This window comes from Mesitornis unicolor, unplaced genomic scaffold (assembly GCF_000695765.1).
Source record: "Mesitornis unicolor isolate BGI_N332 unplaced genomic scaffold, ASM69576v1 scaffold38443, whole genome shotgun sequence".
Taxonomy (NCBI): domain Eukaryota; kingdom Metazoa; phylum Chordata; class Aves; order Mesitornithiformes; family Mesitornithidae; genus Mesitornis; species Mesitornis unicolor.
Genome location: NW_010174695.1, coordinates 25695 through 38906, shown reverse-complemented (window position 1 = coordinate 38906; position 13212 = coordinate 25695).

Sequence of the window (13212 nt, the reverse complement as noted above, 5' to 3'; positions counted from 1 at the left end):
GGACCGAACGGGGCCTGCGCCTGCCGCACTAACGTGACTCAAAGCCCCACCCTGAACAGCTGCTCGACACCGGCTCCGTCCCTGTGGCACTGTGGCCTTCTGCAGGATCCCTCTTCTCACCTATAGACCTGGTTAGGGCTTTGCCAGGTGGGACAAGAGGCAAATTTTCACTTAGTGCCCCAAGTTTTGTACTGGTTTATGACCAGATGCTCCCAACCCTCCTCACTGGTGAGTGTCTTCAACAACAGAAATGCCGAGGGCAGAAATATTTCAGAAACATTTGCAGGATTAAGGCAGAAGAAAAAAATCCCCTCTGCTATTAGGTATCATCTCCATGAAAGCTAAACATGCAACACCGTGGGCCAAACCTGCTGTAGCACCAACAGGCACAGTCTCACAGGGCCCCCAGCCTTGCACTAGCTTTGCATTTGACTTAGATGTTTTCAGCCCGTGAGCAAGGCCTGTGTTATTTAGCACTTCTTGCTAAATGTGCTAAATTTCTTCCTTCCTTACCTTTTTTCCCACTCTTTCATGTTGCTCATGAAAGAGACTCTGCAATGTCTTTGGGGAAAGACAGCTGGAGGGAAACTGCAGCTGGTGTGTCTCCCTCCCTTTTTTTCCTGATTCTTGTTTCTCCAGCCTATTTTAATACTTTTCTGTGATACCAGAAGAACATTCAAAGTGTACAAACATGTAGCAAAAGATGCATATTTGATCTGGAAGCTGATAATTTCTGTGACGCTTCTGCGAGTGGCACTGGAAAACTCTTTTTCTGACTGATGCAGGTGACAGGGAAAACTGTCTCTGGGGTAGGTAACTCATCGGATTTCCTTCTATACGTGACATATGCCACCATTCAAATCTTCTAAAACCCCAGAAGATCACGGTGCGGTCTCTGTCTGAACTGAACAATATGGCTGCATGGGCAGCAAGCAGTTGCCGTATTTTGCCATGCTCCACCGCTGCTGCTGCTGCAGCACAGGCTGTCTGATTTCACCTTTTCCAGGGCTGAACCAGAAAAATCCATCTGGGAAATCCCTAGGCTGTTCAGCCAAGCTCACCCTTGCTCTGGCTGGGTACAGCCACTCTTACCATTCCTAAATTTCCATAGCACAAGATAGAAGAAATTGCTAACCTCAGGGACTTTAATCTACACTCACACTGTCTCAACACTAGTTTTGCAATTCCATCTAATAATAAATTAATATAGTGCAATCAAACTTTCTGGCTATCACAGTTTTACTTCATAGCTCTCGGTTTCTGCTCGACACTGTTATCTACCAGGATAAGGGAATGGGGTAAATGCAGAGCACTACACTTTCGAATGAAAGTCTACTGTTAAGAGGAGAAAGAGTAGCAGATAATGATGTGTGCTGTTTAAAATATGATTTCAGGGAAGTCATTTATGTTGAAATCAACAAGCTGTTTCATTGTCACCATTTAATCACAGTGAAAAATCTGTGTAACAAAAGCTAAACCAACACAGCCAAAGCTGAAACAGTTCATGACAGCTTTAATAACACAAATTTAGATAAGGACGAGACTGTTAGTGGCATTAATGCCCTTCAAAGCAGCACAAAGAGGAACAAGCTAGATTAAAAGGAGTGAGACAAGTGTTACTGCAGTAACATGTTAAAGAAACAGATTTAGTCAGTTTTTTATTTTGTATACCAGTGTCTGCAAAACAGGGTGCTTTGTATCTTTGTGGATAATTAACTAGTTTGTTCTGATAAATGCTTCACATGGGACCTCCAGATACAGTTTTAAAGGCCTGATAGAGATGACAAAAGTCTCACCACTGTAAGAGTACGGAGTATGGGGAGCTGTAACAGGGATGGGGGAAGAACCAAAGCACTGCACCTTTTCTGAGGCCAGTTCCTGCAGTGACAAGCCTGAAGTGTCCCAGATGGTTGCTCAGGCACACACACATACAGTGTTCTCAAAAACACAGAATAAATATGGGTATCTGCAGCTATTGCTGCTGGCAACAAACTACAGTATACTGAATAAAACTTACTTCTTCAGTCATATTACTCAGCTTGAGCTTAAGTTTTGCATCTTATGTTCCCTCAGTGTTCATGGTGTCATTCATAGGTCCAAAAGAAAGTAAATGTCTATTTACTTCAGTGGGAAAATGCAGCAAGGAAACTATGACTATGTCAGACCCGAAGCGTGCTTTCCACTTTATGGAGGCTATATAATATGTCAACAATTTAAAATGCTAAACCTATTAGAACAGGACAAAATGTAAACTGAGGAAAGAATTATAAGATTGAGAAATCAAAAATAAAGCCAGGAAACAATAGCAAATATTGTGCGATGGCTCCACACAAACGTGGAGGCAGCTGTCCAGCTTACAAAGGAAGAAAGATTAGCCAGAATCTCTTTTCCAAGAATTGCACTGACATAGTTGACAGTGGCATTAGTTAGGAGTACAGCTAAAGGAAAGTGAAGAGTTTTATTGACATATTGACTTGGATCGCATTCAAGGCTTAAATGAAAGTGCAAACCTGCAGGCAGAAAATGTTGCATATGAGAAGGTAGTTATGCTTCTATCCTGAGAAAAACAAAAACCAGAAAAAAACTATTTGAGAAACAAAGCAAATCCTTGTTTTAATCCTTTTTGAAGATCTACCTTTTATTTGTGAATATAGTACTGCTGGAAAAGCAAAAGCTAACAGCTCTTTTAATCTGAGCCTTTAATTTAATTACTCACCTGGAGTACTGTGTCCAGCTCTGGAGCCGTGAATACAAAAAGGACATGAAGTTCTTGGAGCAGGTCCAGAGGGGGGCCACAAAGATGATCAGAGGGCTGGAGCACCTCTGCTATGGGGACCAGCTGAGAGTTGGGGTTGTTGAGCCTGGAGCGGAGAAGGCTGTGGGGAGACCTTACTGTGGCCTTCCAATACCCAAAGGGGTTCTACAGGAAAGCTGGGGAGGGACTTTTTACAAGGGCCTGCAGTGACAGGATGAGGGGGAATGGTTTTATGCTAGAGCAGGGTAGATTTAGATTAGACATCAGGAAGAAGTTCTTCAACATGAGGCTGGTAAATCACTGAACAGGTTGCCCAGAGAGGTGGTGGAGGCCCCATCCCTGGAGATGTTCAAGGTCAGGCTTGACGGGACTCTGAGCTACCAGATCTGGTAACATTGTCCCTGCTTACTGCATGGGAGTTGGACTGGATGAGCTTTAAAGGTCCTTTCCAACCCAGTACATTCTATGATTTTATGATTTTTGAGCAGAGGTTAATGATTGTAACTTCTTTTATGCTAGTATGCATTGTATTAGTTAGTATTGCCTGTTCCGTTGCCTGACATTTATGGCCTGGTGTTCCCACTCCCTGACCATTACATTATGATAGAATAGGGTGAATGTTATTTGGAAGAATGGAGAATGTTGTCCTAAAGAAGAGGTTTTGGCCTTTACACACCAAGAAGACAAAGGTGCAGCTCTGGCCGCAGTGCCAAAATTGTAGAGAAATACCAAGTATTTTCTATTGGTTGTTTCCATAAAATGTTCATTGCAGGTATTTTGAATTCCCTCTGAAGCAGCTGATTCCACATATGCACAAACATGCTACCTAAGGGTCAGGCATTTAACCTGGCGGTGCCTTTACTGAATTTTAGCTCTTACTGTGGTAGTAGCTATCATCACCGATAGAAACAGCACAGAAAGTCCTTACCAGGGTTAGTACACCACAAAAGGGATCGTTCCTTACAGGGCAGTGCTCTGGAGGCCAGACCTCAAGAGGAGGAGAGGATGCTGTGGCACAAGTGCTGACAGAGATGAGAAGCATTCAAGAAAGAGGGGAAAATCTCTCTGAAGTGAGAACTCAGAAGAAAATTGATTCTCATGAAGTTCTGTGACTCTGTTCCTCTGTGAGGGCAAGAAACAGAGACTGCAGAGAAGATGGGCATGAAATGCTGCAGGCTAAAGAATGAGAGGCAGGCACCCCATCCATTACTGAAGAAGCAAGGAGTGCCATCTGACAGAAAGCTGTGTTAGCATTGTGCTGCAGATGTTGAACCATTCTGGGCAGTCACCCTGAGCAGACCACCACTATTAAGCTCAAGAACTTTATTCAAGACTGTCAAGGAGTACGTTATGGCTGTTGAACTGGAAAGGTTGGCTTCCAATGGCGTGTTCTTATCATTTGAGATAGCCACATTTTAACCCTTTCTGTATTTCCAATATGACATTTAAAGCTCACATACTATCACACAGCTTTAGAAAAAGGCCCTAATTCATTGAGGAAGTGAGCAAAAGGAGAAACTGAAGACCCTTCCCTTCTCAATATCTATTTAAAAAAAATCATAATTTAGAGGGGGACCACAAGAGGTATGCTGAGAGGATCTGCAGCTGCTGGAGAGAAAGAATGACAGATGTTTTCCACAGTTGGCCGTCTCAGGAGAAAACCTAATGCTGAGACACAGAAGCAGGAAATAAGTACATCAGGATTTGTATTTCTTAATAGAACAAAGACCAGTAATTCTGTATGCTTATGTATTATTTAAAAAATAAAAATATTTGCTTGACTACATAGCCTAGTCATTTTTGCAAACCAAGTAAAAATGTGATATTTACATCAGTTGCCCCCACAGCCACTTCTGAACTCAGCCTCCCAAAGGACTTCTCATGGCAAAACTAAGTGCCAAAGGTCTGGTTCCCCTAAGTTTTGGATGGTTTTATTTATCCAAGGCCTTAAATGACTTTTTGAATGAGGAAGTGAGCCTGTTACTCGGATTCCAAAAGGCAAAAGGAGAAATGGGGGGTGGTCAAAAGGTCTGCTCACAGACATACAATCAGTGGAAGCTCATACCCTACAGAGGCAGTATCTGACCACACAGATTAGTGGTCTGGTTCAGCATAATGCTTTGTTTCTAACCTGCTTCTCCTGAGTCCTAAAAAACTTGGAGTTGGCTTTCAGGACAATATGCACTCTGAGCATCTGTTCTAATCTCCCTGTCTTTTAAAATCCAACATTGTATGTATAGGGGGGATAGCAAAAATTGACAAATGTTCAATGGAAACTCATTAAATGAAGTTTAAAATAAAGGTTGAAGTTCTTCTCTACCAACATAAATCAATACAAAAATGTTCTGGTCTTACACTTTGGCTGAAAACATGTTTATGGTGACAAGAGACTTGCGCAGGGACAAGCGCAAACATAACCACTGCACGAGGTTATACTAACACAAGGCTGTGTGGAGTACATGCAGCACATTACATCAATGCACGAGGATCAACAGCCTTGCACCGGTTTTACAGAGAACAAATGCAATTCCCCCTCGTTCCTGACTCAAATTCACTGACTGTTACAGTGGCTTGTGAAGTCAGTATTAACCCTGAACTATGATCTCTTGCAGCCCTTGTTTCTATCAGGAAATTAAATTTTGTCTGATAAACCCTCATGCCCACATCACATTTTTTTAGCTCACACTGAGAGTTTTAAACAACTTCACGTGAGCTGACATCTGCCTGGTAAGAGGTGGTCCCTTCACAGCTCTGAGGCCGTGACGTACTCTTCAGTCTCACATACTACTCTTGTTTTTGTCATTTGCAGAGTTAATTCACACTTTCTTTGTGCCCACTGCAGGTATGGAAGCTGGGGAAGAGAAAAAGAGCTCCAAGACTTCTTTTATGCTTCTCATAGCCTGGGCTAAGAAATAAGAGGGTGGCTTAACAAAGGATCTTTCCTTTCTGAACAGGTCCTGTGGCCCACTGACCGTGAAACAAGAGTGGCGTTTTCACCCTGGGTCCTGGCATAAGCTTCCTGTCAATGAACACCCCATTCCCGGAGCTGCCAGGCAGCTTGGCAGAAGTGGGGAAACTCACCATGTATGGACCCTTCATCTGAAACAGCTTTTTCCCCATGCCTTTTTCATTTTTTTTAGTTCCTGTTTCCCAGAAAGGCACAAAACAACTTCAGTATACATCTTGTGTAACGATGAAACATGGTGGGCAGGACTGCAGCTGGGTTAATTTGTACTGCCTCATTTGTAGAAAATCCGATATGCCCTGCTTTTGAAAAAGGCCAGACATTACCAACAGTGGGAGACATATATAGCAAATTTATGAACAGTAAAATGGTGCATGAGTTAGGTATAGATCCTCTCCATTCTCCTCCATTATGTCACTGTCTGTGGAATATGTACTTAAGATTTTTTTAAAGATAATTTTAAAAAATAAAATGCCAACATTTTGGAAAAAAAAGGTAGTAATTTGCATTTATTAGTTCTAATTTGCATTTACGCAGTCTGTTACTTGAAGCTAAGTAAGACTGGAATCACTTCCTCTATTTTCATATTTTTATAGTTAAATGTTATCTACCTGATATAAACCAGATTATTTATACTGTAGGACTATCTGGGCAGGGACTGTCTTACTGTTACACAACAGCTAACACAATGAGTGACCGAAACCTTCTGCACTACCCAGAACAAATACATTATTAATAAGAATGTTGTTAATTACACCACCTGCTTCTGCAGTTCTCCCTTGCTAATACCAGGAAGGGCTTTGGTTGCTGGATTTGGTCTGCTTTTCTGTTGAATTTCACCTGAAGTCATCATCAACTAGTCCTCATTTGCAATAAAGGTTACATTACGAAACTTGCACAGTGAACCAAGGTCATCTTTCAGCTAACAGATCAAGGCTGCACAGATGTAACAGGGTAAAACTTGATCCAGGAAAACACACAGGAACTAATCTGCACTCAATCTCGTCTAGGTTATGTTAACCACTTGAGGCTGGGCAAGTAAACATCCCCTTTTGTTTCATCTTGTCTGCATTCAGGTACCCGAATACAGGGATTGCATGTTGCCAGTTATAGATGGGCCACCCTGACTTGTCTGCTCCTTCAGGGACCCAGTCTTTGGGTTGCAATAAAAACCAAACAGGAATGAGACAAATATTTGGAGCAAGTGGTGACTGCCCTTCCCGGGGGTGGTTCTGTGCCCTCCAGAGGACATTACCCACACTCTCTCTCCATGATCTCTTTCACTGCCTTTTTATCACATTACCCAATCTTTTCCAGTCCATCAAATACTTGGATGGAAGAAAAGTCTTGCACATTTGTATTTATTGACTAACATGGGACAGGGAAGTGATTTACTTTGGCAAGTGAATTTGGTGTCTTAGTTCCTCATCACTATTCCAAAGCCTGCTTCCTGGCATTGGAAAGCTGTTTGCAATAACCTGCTCTCTTTTCTGTAGTCTTAAAACCCAAACTATTTCACCACTTACATATAATTTAACCATGAAACTCCAAGCTAGTAATTACAGAGTTTGAAATGAGCTCCACTCTAGAGCAGTCTTTTTATTGAAAAACTACATTTCATGCTAACATTCCCCAGTAAACTTTACTTTTTCAGCTTTGAAGCATTTATCTTTGAACACTCTTCTCTGTTCACTCAAGAAACACAATAAACCTGGTGGGTTTTTTGTGGTTGTTTTTTGTTTGTTTGTTTGTTTTTTCCCCTCTGTAAACTGACGAGGGATTGAGTGGGATTGGGTAACGCTTATAAAACACTTTAGAGACAAATGTGAAATGCTATCACCAGAAGAGTCATGGTGACAGGAATAATGCAGGAAACAAAACAAGCATCAGCTAAGTTTTACTTAAGTTTACCAAATTATGAAGGCACGTAACATTTGGTAGCATTAAAATACATTTTATGCATGCCACAGAAGACCTCTGCTCAACTGTTTTGACTTTGAAAGCCTAGCAATTACCTCCTCCAGAAGTCTGATAATCCATTTTCTCCTGTATGTATCTCTGCAAGTCCTTTCCTTCTCCATGAAGCAGACTACTCAATTATTCCTAAAGGCCTGTGAGTAGGGGTTACTTTGCGAAAGAAAGTAAATAGCAAATATCAGAAATAGCAAATACCCTTTGTAAACATGACATAAAAGTGTTTTCAAGCAATGTCTTCAATACAAAGTAGTCTGCTGAATTTGTTTTCCCAAGTCTGAATATAATACAAACTTGAAAAATTTTAGTAGAAACTGTTCTCATTACACAGAGAAAATCAATGTTTGTATGTAATTATGTCAGTGTGCCAAATCCGCCGGAATCTCAACTGAAAACTAAAGCTTTTATCTCAACCAATAAAGTAATTCCTGCCAGGGAAACTGGAGTGATATCCTGGCATAAGGAAGCACCACCAGTGCCAGGGAAAGAATATGCCCTCTACCTTCAATCAGTACTGCTCCTTCAGAGAGATGCTTCCCCCTGGTTGATATCACATACCATCAGCAACTCAGGAACAGAGCATTCTGCTATCATCATGCAACTCACCTTCACCTGTGCACTTGAAGCCTTTCATCTTTCATGTAAGCTTAGAGTGTGTGTACACTATGTGGCAATGAGAACAAACGCACGGAAAGGCCAGTCCTTCTGCAGGCTAGGGAGGTAGAAAAAACGGATAAAGAAAAAAGCTACAGCAAAGCAAGGCTGTCTTCAATGGTTCCCTTTTCAATAGCCTATTTTATGGTATCAGTTACTTTCTTCCAGAGGAGATGCATCTACAGCCTGTTGTGTAAGCAGTTTGGACAGGTTCTGATGAAATGCTCAGTGTATGCCTGGTCCAAAGCATTTCCCATCTTTTACTGAAAACCTTTTGTAACCATAATAGGGGAATGTTTGTGAACGTGTGCCAAAGGCAAAAAAGTTGTAATCAACATTTCCAAACCCTTATGACTTAGAAGATACTGCTTTTTTTGCAGAGCTAATCCAGGCAACAGAGAACCAAAGAAATGTGCCAACATTCATCTCTTAGAAATAGACATCCCTTGTAAGTCAAATCACAGCCAAACTGGTTTTCTTATCTGAAACAAGTTTTCAAGAAATTTGATCATTCAACAAGACTTTTTTTCTTTGACTCAGGATTTCCTTCTTAAGAGATGCAGGTTTGAACACCCATGGAAACTGCTGAAGCATGGAGCCCCCGACACCATGTATTCAAGGAATGGTTTTCCTTAGCTAACACTTCAGCACTCCTTTGCACTGCGTGTGAAATGGCAGCAGCAAGTACAAGCCACACCGCCTTGCCAGTGCTGGAGAGCAATATTGGAGGCTTCTGACTGCAGTAAATATTTATCATGACAGTAACAGGTGATCAGCTTTTATATAGTGCCATTAAGAGAGTCTGACAGTACCTAGCTCACCCTCTGCTGTAGAATACACCAGTAGAGACTCTTCTAAGTCAACTTTCAAGGGAGAAAGAGGTACAATACTTTAAGAAATTTATTTTCCATTTCATATTCCTAGTCCCAGCTCCCATACACTGGAGCTAGAGCAATTTTTTTTTTCCAAAGAAATATAAACTGAAGCAAAGACTTTGGACTGAAAATTTCAACCACGATAAATAAACTAACTGCAAATATACTAAATTGTTAAATCTTTTAAAGAGAAATGGCCTGGCTTTGGACAGATTTTGATTTTGAGAAATAATCTAATTTTACAACAAATGTGTGTTCTGAATTTTAAAATTTAAGATTTATTTTTAAAAGCCAATTATCCTTCTGCTGAAATGTGTCAGTCTAGAAGTGATGTGAAGCGTCTCGTAAGAACTGCCTTTATTTAATTCACTTTTTCATGTTTCACTACATGTCAAAGAATCTCCTGGATAAGATACACCTTGAAGAGATAGTTTTCTTCTCCAGCAACAGGAAATCATGCTGAAGGACAGAAAGACAAGCCCAGTCTATAATCCTGATTTTAGCATCTAGTTTGTACAATTTGTGGTGACTAGAATGGAATTCAGTACATCAGAAGTAGACATCTTTTTCAGGAAGAGGTAAATCATGTTTTAAGCACCACTGAACATTTGGCCCAGAAACATTTTATATTTTCAGAGCAGTCATCACAAAATTTGCTTCTAACTGTTGGCAGTGACATATGAAAATAAGTTGGTTTTGTCTGACTATCTGCAATTTAAATTGAATAATAAAAGTGAAACTAGCAGCACTGTAACCTTGTAAATTCCTTATGCCGTCGTTATGTCTGTTATCTTTGGTTTCATTTCTTTACCACAGTTCCTGGACCAAACTCAGAGTTATCAGCTTCTCTGGCTCATCTTGTTGTGAAGGAGTGGATCAAGGAAACTAACCCCACCAGTCCAGGAACGCTTACTCAGTGTTACGCAATTTTTAAGGGGAAAAATGACTAAGATCAAAGTCAGATTCAATTCCCTTGGCAACATGAGGAAGGCTCCACAGACATCACGAACATTCATTGTTTCTGTGGTAGATATGGGAAGAGCAAAGAGTCTGTCTTGGTCAACTATCTCTGCAAGAGTTTCACTATGCAAAGTGATTGATTGAACAAATTGTTCACCCATGTTCCGCAATACAAATGTTTTCAGTCAACTAGTCTTGCTTAAGCAAATCTGTTTTTACAAACTGCCTACTGAACATTTCCATCAAAAGCAATACAGTATAATTTCTTTTCTAGTTTTCAATATTCTGAAGATTTCGTTAATATTACATTGCTGGGTAGGAACATACCTGGATTTCCTAGTCACTGAGACAAACACTCCTTCTTACCCCCAGAAAATTCAATACAAAATAAGGTTAAGCAAATGGAAAATGATTACACAAACACAAGGAAAGATCAGTAGGTGATATAAATATGTATGTATATATGTGTATTGCTGTCTAGATATCATGCTCAGGGACATGGTTTAGAAGTGGGCATGGTAGAGTTAGTTAATGGTTGGACTTGATGATCTTATAAGGTCTTTTCCAACCATAACGATTATATGAAATACAAGTACTATTTCATAGTGGGTTTATGTTGCAAGTAACAGAAAACAGTTTTAAAATACAGCATTCAAATTTATAATTCAATGTAGAGGATGTAAAATTTGGGGAATGTTATGAAAGAACTGAAGACCTCTATTATTTCAAGGAATATTGTTACTACAGGGTTTTTTTCATGAATGCAAATGGTAAATTTAACCTGACAGCTCTTCCCTTGTTTCAATGCAAGGTCTGACCATAGCAGGAAAACAAAGCCTAGCATGTGAACTCAAAATTACCAGTTGATAGAAGTCCATGCTGTGCAACATTTACAATACAAAATTTCTTCTGCTCTGAATAGATTTGCATAATTGACAGAATTTAGATTGGCTCAGTTACTTAAAACAGAAATGTACTCTTCTGATGCATTTGATAATTTACCTTCATACTGAAAGATGGAATGAAAATGTATGTGTTCAGAATTAAGTATGTACAAACATCTCCTTTAGACTGAATTTAGCCTAACTCCTTCCCTCTTTCTTTCTGGAACTTTATTTCCATCAGCAAAGGAAATGTTCTTCTGATAATAAGCTAACACCAGTGGCCTGGCTGTTAAAATTATTTATGTTTAATTCAAAGTCACAAGCACTTTCTGTGGAGCATGGCATCGATTTTGAGTACTTCACTTATCAGTATCAAATTTAAGCCATGATACAATATACTGCACTGTAGAAAAAAGTGGTACCAATAGTCAGATGAAAACACAGATTACATTCTAAACTAGAACATGAACAGATAGGAAATGTGTTCAATCTTTCTGTTAAGACCACTAGAGAATTTGGAAAAATTTTATCTAGAGGACTAGGGAGAAGAAACATTCTAACACTTTTCTTTTAACTTGGCAATTATTATTACCTACTTTTTACAACAGCAATCCATTAAAACAGGAAAAAAGCAGCAAAAAAGTCAGAAAACCCCACACTTTCATCAACATTTTAAGCACAACTTGAAAATACATGGAAAAAGTTTAGATTAGCATAGCAAATGAACCACTGAAATAACCAATATTTTAGTGATATGTATCATACATTGTGCATTAAATCGTTAGCATGAGTTTGCTAACAATTTTTTGTGTAATTCACATGCTTTCTGTACTTCATATTCACTCTTTACCGTAATACACGCAGTAAAGCACAAATTCATTATGGTTTTAGTATCTTGGTTTATTTTTGCCATGGTTTTGCTACACGTGGCAGGAATCAATGCATAGTTGGAAATACCAAGGAATTTGAAATGTACATGAAATACAGGAGTTGCCAGGCAATTCATTTGTAATAGGCAGGTGTATCTCCTAGGTGACATGAGCTCAAACGAGTGTTTAACTTCGTTCTCCAATTTGGCTACCCACAAATTACATGCAACATGTCAGTCTACCTTAAAAAGTTGTTAATGTTCTGAGCTAAAGTTGCGTAAATGTCAGGATGAGGTGTGAGACGACCACGTCTTTTTGAAGGGAGAGAGAAAAAAGTCATGTGTCACAAGTGCTTGGGCTCAATGATGTTAAAGGTCTTTTCCAACCTAAGTGATTCTGTCGTTCTATGATTCTACTTTCCTAAATACATTTCTAAGTGGTGTTCATCTATTGCTGTGGTAGAACTGGTATAAGAACATGACCAGAAAAATAGTATTTTGAAATACAGCTGAAAATTACTGTAAAATACCCCCACAAAGACTGCTAGAAATACAGAGAATTGAAATACGTGTTTTTAAACTACTGAAGACGTACCAATTAACTGACACTTAAATATAGCTAGAACAGTACAGTACCAACCTTAAGGACTGTCGGTGGACATACAATTACCAAAAATGTTACAGCTACAATCTGAAAATGAGAAAGTGTAATTCTTGACTTTCTTCCTATATACATTCCCCTTTGCAACTTATCTACATAAAGCCCAAAATTATACAAATATTATACCATTAAACAAGAATACAGAAATTTTCTACACAGATTTGTGTTCACTTCTTGCACAAAATATATTCATTATTGGCATTTCATAGCCTGTAGTTCAAAATACAGGTTAGAAGTAAAATGAACAAGTAACACTCTTCCTCTGCTAAAGCATCATGCCTTTGGATAAAAGACAGTTCTTGCTCTGAGGGAGCTAAAGCAAGACATTTTTGATGATGCTTCCGAGCAATTTTTACATACTATAAGAGACAGAAATCCACAGTACAAGGATAATCCTTTAAGGAATATTCTGCCTTTCTAATCCCCTTTCTGAGAAAAAAAACACATTTCTTTTCATTTTATAATACAGGCTAAACAGGCCCATTGTACTGTAAGACAAGTTTTCATAAGCATACATTTCTAACATGAAGAACAAATAGCGCCGAAACTATTCTTTTGTGGGAAGGCACATTTTAAAAGGGTGAAACACTTTCCATAATTAGCTTAGTGTGCTGCA